Source organism: Lytechinus pictus, chromosome 5, assembly GCF_037042905.1.
Source record: "Lytechinus pictus isolate F3 Inbred chromosome 5, Lp3.0, whole genome shotgun sequence".
Classification (NCBI taxonomy): Eukaryota; Metazoa; Echinodermata; class Echinoidea; order Temnopleuroida; family Toxopneustidae; genus Lytechinus; species Lytechinus pictus.
Genome location: NC_087249.1, coordinates 56224656 through 56235588, shown reverse-complemented (window position 1 = coordinate 56235588; position 10933 = coordinate 56224656). Strand labels below are relative to the sequence as shown.

Genomic DNA, 10933 nt, shown 5'->3' with positions numbered 1-10933 from the left:
GTACTTTAGGAATTCCGCAGACCAGTATCACAGGAAAGTACTACAGAACAGTACTACAGGACAGAACTGCAGGAATACCAAGAGACCTTACCGCAGGACAATTCCTGCAGTACTGTCCTGTGGTATTCCTGTGATACTGTTCTTTGATATCTTCTGTGGCATTATTGGTCTCATCCTGCAGCCTTCTTGTGATACTTTACTGTGGTAATCCTGCAGGGGTATTCTTGTTGATTTCCTGTGACAATCCTATGGTATTGTCCTGTAGTAGTCTGTGCGATTTTCTCACGACACCGTCCTGCACTGGTTTGTTAGGCGTAGTAGTTTGTAAGAATTTTCTGTGATCCAGCACAACAACTTTGACATCTTGACTAATGAAAAGAGGGGTGAAAAAACCCACAAATTTGCAAAGACGTTAAAAGCATATTCACAAACCTTTATTGTGTATGAGTTGTACTATGCACAGTATAGAACATCTTTGATATCATAAATGACTGCTAGAATAATGCAGTAACATTTCATCTTTAGGATAATACATGTACAAAGATTTATATCCACCAACATTGAGATGCCACATGAACTACTTTCACTATTCATACATTGCTGCCATTTTGAGATCACATAAAGAAAGCTAGATTCGACCCAGAATCCTTTCCTCTAACACAACAATAAGCGATTATTATTAATACCTTGGTCACATTCCTTGACCGGTTGCCTTGCGGCGAGACAAAATCAGCAGTTTTAGGTATTCCTGTACAAACCACCCACGTGTAGCTGGTAGTAGCTGGTACAAGGATGATTAAAACTGCTAATTTTGACTCGACGTAAGGCCACGAGCCGGCGAATGTAACCAAGGCTTAACCAGTATTATGGTTGCAAAAAAAAACGGTAATAGCTGAGCAATTGCATTTTCCCCTTCGTGTCAACACCCGATTGGCTTAATACTAAAAGCAGAACATCCTTTACTCAACCATGTTATGAAACAATGGATAACCACTTCTGCATGTACAGGTATTGCATGGTGCACATACAGTAAGGGATGAAATTATGATGTGTTGATCACCAGTATAAACTTACACAGTACATGAACGTAATCATAATCACTTCATTTTGCTCAGAATTCACTTAAGTCCATAAATACTGAAAGATATTTTTGAATGAATTTCACATGATTTAGAATGTTCACCATAGGTTAGAAAAAATATGAACATAAGATTACTTTGCCAAAACGTAGATCAAATCTATTGAGACATTAACCTTTTTGACATTGAATAGGCATATCATTGTTTTACACAGTCTTCTTGTCTAAGAATTGCTCCAACTACGTAATGAAGGGTTATATATGAATGTAAGCATGAGCCCATCATAAACACGAAATTGCGGCATGTAATTTGATTTGCTACATGTCATAATTGATAACTAAATGACGTTCAATACTTGATGTTGCTACATAAAATAATTAAGGTCATGTGGCAACGTGAATTCATACCTACTCGAGTCATTTAGTAATTTCAATTAGTATATGACCTAATTAATTATGACATATAGCTCAAAATTGACTTGAATAATTATGACCAATTTGATTGACCTCAATTATTTGAAGTAGCAACATCAATTATTTAACATAAGCACTCTCAATCGACGTGGAGTAACTCTTCTTTAGGTCATGTTACTATTCGAATTGGAACATGTCATTGTTTAGGTCATGCAGCAATTCAAATTACTTGCTCAAGTAAACAATTACAATTGTAATATCACGCAAAATGAATTAGCTGTACATGACATAATTCTGTATTTGATGGGCTTATGCTTCCATATATTAAGTAAATAGCTTTAATTCTTAATGATTATCCAAAAATTCATATACATAAAATATACATAAAATAAACCAATATGAAGAGCATTATATCCAAAAATAAAAAGCTGATTTTCTTATGTACTTTCACACACGTTATACATGTGCACTGTATGTCACTTGACCCTGGCAGACAATAGAATTGACAAGCAGTGAGTCCTACATGTACATGTAGCTGCCTGGTTTGCATACTTTAATGTTATATGAATTTCAATCATGGCCATGTGCTGTTTATACACTAAATGGAGGGATCTTGTCATAATGTTATGTCAATTAAAAACTGAATAAAATCCCAATTATCCTGAATAGACTAGCCCCCTTGCAATGGACATTGTAATCTTGTTTTCTTTTACCTTTCATTATTTTAGAAAATTTTCATACAACTAGGGCTGGGACTAAAACCCGGGTACTCGGGTCCCGCCCGGAAGCCTCGGGTACCCGGGTAGAAAAATCAATACCCGATACCCGAAAATTGCTCACCAGTATAATGTACATGTATTTGATTTGTATTGCGTAGTGTAAGACATGATTGTAACTCATCACAAATGTACACAAGCCTCATTTTGAATTTCACCAATTACCCTCTAAATATCCATAAATATACAAGTTTTCAAGTGATGATGATGTGACCGAGATCGTTCAATCATCGCCATGTTTCTTTTGCAGCGCAGTGACGTCATCCAGCCACTGCGACGCAAACCAATTTATGAATGAAAATATAGTAAGCATGCGCATTGCAAGCCTCAGCCCCACGCAGTATTCCGTCAAAACAAGTCTGCAATACTCTGTAACCTCATACCAAAATCGACCTACGAAGCGCCAGCCAATCACGTTCTTGTTACCATTTTTAGTTCATCATAAACCGAAAATGGGAACACGATCGTGATTGGCTGGCGCATTTGACGCTCCGAAACCCGGAAATCAATTGACTTTGTTCACGTAGCGGTACAAACTCACGAACACGATGTAATATCGACGCTACTTCGTAAGATTTTGACGGAAAAGCAAGAAGTAATAAAAATTTGCTTACCTGTGCAGTATCGGTGAGAAAACCTTTTAGAATTCATATGAAATATAGGAAAGTGGAATTCTAGGTCGATTTTGGTACGAGGTGACAGAGTATTGAAACTTGTTTCGATGGAATACTGCGTGGGGCACGGGAGGCTTGCAATGCGCATGCTTACTATATTTTCATTCATAAATTGGCTTGCATCGCATTGGCTTGATGACGTCACCTATGGGGTTTTTCCACCAGTCATATTTCAAGTGACATGATTTTCGGGTACCCGCCCGGAAATTACCACGGGTACCCGAAGAGAAAAAACCCGAAAGTCCCAGGCCTACATACAACTCTTTGGTTTTTTTTATACTTTATCAAAGCTTTTATGATTAAAAATGTAATTAAATAATTTGACTTTAATCTTGATAAATGTATATTACTAGTATACTAATTGTGAATTTTTAGCAAGAAACAGTATTTGTGTTGGATTAATACATAAAAATGTTGCGAAATTTCGGAACAGCGTACCCAGGCATCACAAATTTGGTCTCAAAAGATGTGCAAGACTTGAAGGTAAAAAGGCAGCTAACAGCCTCCCAGTTATTAACCCTTAGTTAAATTGGACCAATTTGACCCCCCCCCTTCCAAAAATTTTGCGACCATGCTGTCGCACAATTTTTTTAAAACATGCCTCTTTCTAGTCTTGTGCATCTTTTGAGACCAATCTTGTGTCACCCGGTACGTGGTTCTGTAATAACGTGACATTATGTAAGTACATGTCATACCAAAAATTGCTCAAAAACGTGATTTTGTGTACAAAGTCAATGCAATAGAGGAAAAAGTATGATTTTGTATTCTAATTACGCATAAATTAGTATTATCACTTAATAACAATTTGCGTGAAATAATTTACAATTTAATTTTGTAAATTATGCCCTAGACAACCCATGTGCCAATGTTAGACGCGATTGTGCGGTCGAGATCTCAAGGGAGGGGGGGGGGCCCTGGAAACCCCCCCCCCCCTCCCCCCCCCCCTTCCCCGGCCATATCAACTCCCAAAATACCCTGGCCTTAGTTGACTTTCTGGCTCCTCTTGAGTAGTCACCATTCATTGGACAGCTTGTTTTTATCCACGTCTGTATAGCACGAGGCAGCTTAATCTGTAGAAAAAAAACACACGTACCATTACGATAACATGAACAACATAAAAATACAAGAAATAAGATGTTTTGCCACCATCTAGATCTCTTTTCACAAGTACATACCTATCGGATCATGAGGTCCTTGCGGCTATCTCTCTTAGCATATTCTTGCTTATAAAGCAAACTAAGCCGAATATTCAAGAGTGACAAACAATTTATAATGCAAACAAATTGTCATAAGCACATATTGAAACTCTTTAATAAAACAAGTGGAATGCCTCTGGCCGTCTCACCTGCATCACGCGATTCAATATAGCAGCAGTGCTGATTTTGAAAACTACTATAACTCGCACAAGATGTTCAGTGATACTTGGTTACTCTTATTTCCAGGTTTTATAAACTAGACCAATACACTTATAGAGATATGATGGTAATTCAACAAATACCCCCAATGTGGCCAAAGTTCATTGACCTATGAACTTTGACCTTGATCATGTGACCTGAAACTCACACAGGATGTTCAGTGTTACTTGATTACTCTTATGTCCAAGTTTCAAGAGTAAGATCCAACAACTTTCCAAGTTATAATGGTAATTAAACAGATACCCTCATTATGGCCAAAGTTCATTGACCTTTGACCTTGGTCATGTGACCTAAAATGCGCACAGAATGTTCAGTGATACTTGATTACTCTTATGTCCAAGTTTTATGAACTAGACCAACACACTTTCAAAGTTATGGCGGTAATTCAACAAATACCCCAATTTGACCAAAGTTCATTGACCCTAAATGACCTTTGACCTTGTTCATGTGACCTGAAACTTGCACAGGATGTTCAGTAATACTTGATTAACCTTATGTATAAGTTTTATGAACTAGGTCCATATATTTTCTAAGTTATGATGACATTTCAAAGCTTAACCTTAGGTTAAGATTTTGATGTTGATTCCCCCAACATGGTCTAAGTTCATTGACCCTAAATGACCATTGACCATGGTCATGTGACATGAAACTCAGGCAGGATGTTCAGTAACACTTGATTAACCTTATGGCCAAGTTTCATGAACTAGGACCATATACTTTCTAAGTTATGCTGTCATTTCAAAAACTTAACCTCAGGTTAAGATTTGGTGTCGACGCCGCCGCCGCCGTCGGAAAAGCGGCGCCTATAGTCTCACTCTGCTATGCAGGTGAGACAAAAATGAAGAATAAATCTACATCTTCTAACAAGGATTACACTGTATGCCACTGCATGAATACAATCTGCTTAATTTTGCAATTATAATATCTACGGAAGTGAATGCCTACATAATCACCTTTTATGAACTCCAACCGTGTCTTGTACATGAACATGGCCTTTTCTGTGTACACCTGTAGTATCTTTCCCACATAATGCTGGACTTGCTGCTCGATCATCCAGAGATCCCTCTTTGAATCTTTAATGAAATGAAATGAATTTGAGTGACATAGTAAAATTTTATTTGCAGATTAATAAAAATACATGATGATAAAACTTCTTCATTTCCATATTTCAGTGTTACAATTCAGGTGCAAAGAGTCATATTCTTTAATAATATTCAACATAAAATCAATGAAAACTAGTGCTGTTGTCGATAGGCCTCATATCGACATTGATGTCGACATACGAAGGATTTTCAAAATTCCGACATGTCGACATGCACGCACCCACATCGACATGTAAACATAAAATAAAAAGGGGTCTAGCCTACAGTCACGAGTGTAAAGATTAGCTGAAAAGTTAGAAGCATTTATCCACAGTAATTGGCGCGATTAAAAGGTTTATTCAGCTTAGCAGCGCATTAAATGAAAAAAGAATACCTGCGAGCTGTGCGGCAGTAGAAATACGTCAGTGCAGGGCCGGCCTGCCCGATCGAGCCGCCCTCGATATCCCGCTATAGCGAGCGTAGCGAGAGTAGCATTCACCGTACCCATCCACGGAAATATGTACCCATCGCGCGCTATTCACCGTGCTTGATAATACGTTGCTCCTCAATGCATTACTTTTCACATAAACGTGAGCAGCAGCGAACACGTGTTTTTGTCAAAGTTGTGACCGCCGCAATTGAGCGCTTACTTCATATCACGAAGTCACAGAAAACTTCCCTTCATTCGTTTGGAGATCGTTGCACGGATCGCCGCGGAAGTGATACTGAAATTATCGGTCGATTTTCATTATTTTTCATTGTCAAATTGAGGAGCTTGGGTTTGCAGCACATGGTACCAGCGTATACTACGCAATGATCACTGTTGTAATTGGTGATTCTCAAATTGGCTACGAGTGTTATTGCGCAATGCTTTCAAGACCGGATCGTGGTACAAAAACTTGATTCTCCAGAAAAAAAATGTGGATTAAATCGGTGATTTTGGAAGTGAATTCACTCCAGCTTGGTAAAAAATATGTTTTCCCGAACTGAGCCTGTATTATATAGATTTAGTGTGGGGATATCACTCGTGTCAAGGTGAATATATTTGATTGAGAGTGTTGTTCCACGATCGAATGCTTTTTTTTATGTTAGGGAGCCCAGGCTAAATTACGGTCCCTTTTTCATGTCGACATTGTCGATGTCGGGATTAATTTTTAAGCGACATGTCGACATGGATTTTTGTTCCCGACAACAGCACTAATGAAAACATTAAAAGTAGAGGAGCATTTTAACCTTACTCACAGTCTGTTATTGTCGCTAAAGTCTTTACAATAAGAAGATTGGACACTGTGCCGACATCGCGTAATGCTTTGCATCGATTTACATGTATAATAGTCTTTGTGCCTAGTCTTTTCTATGTAGTGTCTTCAATATGTAGATAAAACATGCGTCCTTTAGCTAATTAGACGAAAAATTTTGGAAATTAAAGACGGATCCATATTTTATCAACCGGAAGAGAAATTAGTGCTTAAATGAAGCTATTTGAGGGATATTGATGATATTTAGGGTGAACTGACTTCACATCTTTTCGTAAGTTTGTCATGTTCATAGAAGGCCGGACTTGATTTTATAGAAACCTCTTTTAAATTTGTGGGATTGCCTACCTCGAGTGAAGTTCGTGCAGGCTCCACTCCACTTCACTATTGCTACACTACGCTCCACCTACCCAAACTTTGAGACCTTGAACTGGATCTGATATTCCGAGTGACAAAAAGTGGGATTTTATGGGGGGGGGGTAATAAAATTCATGCAACATCACGCTCTTTAAAAAAATTAAAACTAATATTCTTCCTGCACACAAAGTTTCACTTCTTCTCCATGCCTCTATCCGTCTCAAAATTGATGATTTAGAGCCAACATGAAGTTTCTCACACGTATCAATATTCAATACATTGCATGCGCGTGAGGTCGGTCGGGTCAGACCAGACCCGGTATCTCGCGCATATTGCATCCGCATGCAATGTTTTGAAATCGGCAGCGAATTATAAATATGTGTGAGGAACTTCATGTTGGCTCTAAATCACCAATTTTGAGACTGATAAAAGCATGGAACTAAATGAAACTTTGTGTAAAGTAAGAATATTAGTTTTAATTCTTTTTAAAAATCAAGATGTTGCATGAATTTTATATTCCCCACCCCCATAAAATCCCACCTCTGTCACTCAGAATATCAGATCGAGTTCATGGTCTCGAAGTTCGAGTAGGTGGAGCGTAGTGTTGTGTAGCCGTAGTTAAGTGGAGTGGAGCCTGCACAAACTTTGCTCGAGGTAGGGATTGCCATGCAACTGTTGACATTGTACACAGCGGCACGTAATACACCCATCGGTGCTCTCTTGGCTTTCCATGTGATGCCACTACCGTCTATCATTAAGAAAGAAGTTGACAGGTTGAAGGTTTGGAGGTGTCATAAATATTTACTATTTAGTTAGGTTGTTGTCCCCAATCTGGCGCTAATGCAGTTTCGCACCGGCCGATTACCAGCAAACCTCATCACCAATACTTGTTCCCAAATGTCATGACAAGTCTCTCAGTCACATTTCAATGTCAATATACCCAATACTTTACAAAATATCGTAATCGAGAACGGCTGTATTTCGGCTTTGATCTCAACGTCGTTGAACTAATCCGTAGACATCGCTTCGCGGATCACTCGGATTCGCCGTGCGCAGTATGTTGATATGGACTGAATTTAGCAACCAAATCATGTGAACATGTGGCAAACGAAATGCCAGCATGCCGCATGTGAATCTTTTGGTTGCATAACTTCAGTCCATATCAACATGACGGCGAGCGGTGAAGCCAAGCGAAGCGATGTTTGACTGAGGATTTGAACGATCGATGCCTTCAAGATCACAGTCAAAATACAGGTGTTACCGCTCGCAATATTTGGAAAAGCGGCGTTAATGCAGTTTCGCACTGGCCGATTACCAGCATACCTCATCACCAATATCTGTTCCAAATGTCATGACAAGTCTCGCAGTCATATTTCGATGTCAATATACCTACTGCTTTTCAAAATATCCTGATCGGGAACGGCTGTATTTCGGCTTCGATCTTGACCTCGTTGATGTAATCCGTAGACATCGCTTCGCAGATCGCTTGGATTTGCCATCGCTGTAATGTTGATATGGACTGAATTTAGCAACCAAATAATGTGAGCAAAGCGATGTTTGACTGAGGATTCGGTGTCTTCGAGATCGCAGTCAAAATACAGCCGTTACCCCTCACAATATTTGGGAAAGCAGTGGGTATATTGACATCGAAATGTGAACCAAGAGACTTGTCATGACATCTGGGAACAAGTATTGGTGATGAGGTATGCTGGTAATCGGCAGATGCGAAACTGCATTAGCGCCTGAAAAGCAGTGGGTATATTGACGACGAAATGTGACTGAGAGACTTGTCATGACTAGCCTGGAGGCATCTGGGGAGTAAAATTATTTCTACTATACGTAGGCTTAGCACATAAATATTTATTGGTTAATGCAAGTATTTTATAATTCACGATTATCATAGGCCGAAGTTTTTTTTTTTTAAATTGGCACTGCTCATGATATCGTCGCCCTCTCTTATACGCGTCTTTTAACTAGGCTACGAACAAAGGAAATATGGCGACAAGATCATTGGTGAGTATCTGCTCATCTTCTCACATGATTTTTCTCAATATTTGTATTATTTTTCGTGTAAAAAACTTTATAAGTGCCTAATGGGGGAAATGAACTTCTTTTCCATTTACAAAATTGTGTGATAAGCAAGTTAAATAAATCAAATATTTTGGAGCAACATTGTTTTCTAAAAAAACCCTCCTTCGTGTGGCCCAATGCCTTGCCAGGCATCATGGGGAGTAAGCCTACATATACATGTAGTAGAAATAATTTTACTCCCAGACACCTCCAGGCTAGTCATGACAAGACATGATTTGGGACCAAGTATTGCTAGCCTATTGGTGATGAGGTATGCTAGCACTGTAATCGGCGGGTGCGAAACTGCATTAGCGCCCCCGATCTTGCCTTTCTTGAATGGTTAGCGGACAAGTAGCTTACTATCTTTGATTTAGTCAAGAAGTTAGACTTATGACGGTGTTGAAAAACGGGCCCCTGACTAGCCTGGAGGCGTTTGGGGAGTGAAAGTAATATACTGTACGTATGGTCACTCCCCTAACGCCTGGCATTTGTACTTATAGGCTCCCACACACCAAAGAAAAATGCAACTATAAAAATGCGCCAAACTGCTAGTTATGTTTAGAATCTAGTTTTAACACTTCTGTACATGGGTAAAAATATTGGTTGGCAACGTTTGGCAAAAAATGGATAGTTATGGTTACAAAATGATGCCAGAATTATATGAATTAATAAAAGTAGAAGAGAGTTTACTTACACTTGTTGACATCGCCATCTTTGTAAATGCAACCTAGTTACGTGATGCGTATAGAGGGCGGCAAAATCATGAGCGGTGCTAGATTAAAAAGTGCTAAAATGTCCCGCTTCTAGTGCTGTTGTCGGAAACAAAAATCAATGTCGACATGTCGCTTAAAAATTAATCCCGACATCGACAATGTCGACATGAAAAGGGGACCGTAATTTAGCCTAGGCTCCCTAACATAAAAAAAACATTCGATCGTGGAACAACACTCTCAATTAAATGTATTCACCTTGACACGAGTGATATCCCCACACTAGATCTATATAATACAGGCTCAGTTCGGGAAAACATATTTTTTACCAAGCTGGAGTGAATTCACTTCCAAAATAACCGATTTAATCCACATTTTTTGTACCACGATCCGGTCTTGAAAGCATTGCGCAATAACACTCGTAGCCAATTTGAGAATCACCAATTACAACAGTGATCATTGCGTAGTATACGCTGGTACCATGTGCTGCAAACGCAAGCTCCTCAATTTGACAATGAAAAATAATGAAAATCGACCGATAATTTCAGTATCACTTCCACGGCGATCCGGGCAACGATCTCCAAACAAATGAAGGGAAGTTTTCTGTGACTTCGTGATATGAAGTAAGCGCTGAATTGCGGCGGTCACAACTTTGACAAAAACACGTGTTCGCTGTTGCTCACGTTTATGTGAAAAGTAATGCATTTAGGAGCAACGTATTATCAAGCACGGTGAATAGCGCGCGATGGATGGGTACGGTGAATGCTACTACGCTACGCTCAGCTCGCTATAGCGCTAGATATAGATCTAGAGCGAGTCGGGATCGAGGGCGGCATTTTGCTAGGTCAATTGTTCGAGAATGCGCCGTAGAAGGCAAGATGCATGTTTTCTCTTTGTATTTCTAGTTCAGTGGTTGGACATTTTAGCACTTTTTAATCTAGCACCGCTCATGATTTTGCCGCCCTCTATACGCGTTACGTAACTAGGTTGCATTTACAAAGGATCAAAGATGGCGATGTCAACAAGTGGAAGTAAACTAAACTCTCTTCTACTTTAATTAATTCATATAATTCTGACATCATTTTGTAACCATAACTATCC

The 10933-nt window shown here is 39.2% G+C and overlaps 1 long non-coding RNA gene across 1 annotated transcript; it reads right to left on the bottom strand.

Annotated features, from left to right (window-relative positions):
• Positions 1-412: 412 nt before the first annotated feature.
• LOC135154084 (uncharacterized) lies at positions 413-6181 on the bottom strand. The gene is made up of 2 exons (XR_010293527.1): positions 5311-6181; positions 413-4012 (listed from the first exon to the last, which is right to left on the bottom strand). It is a non-coding gene; the product is annotated as an uncharacterized LOC135154084 (long non-coding RNA).
• Between the last annotated feature and the right edge of the window lie 4752 nt (positions 6182-10933).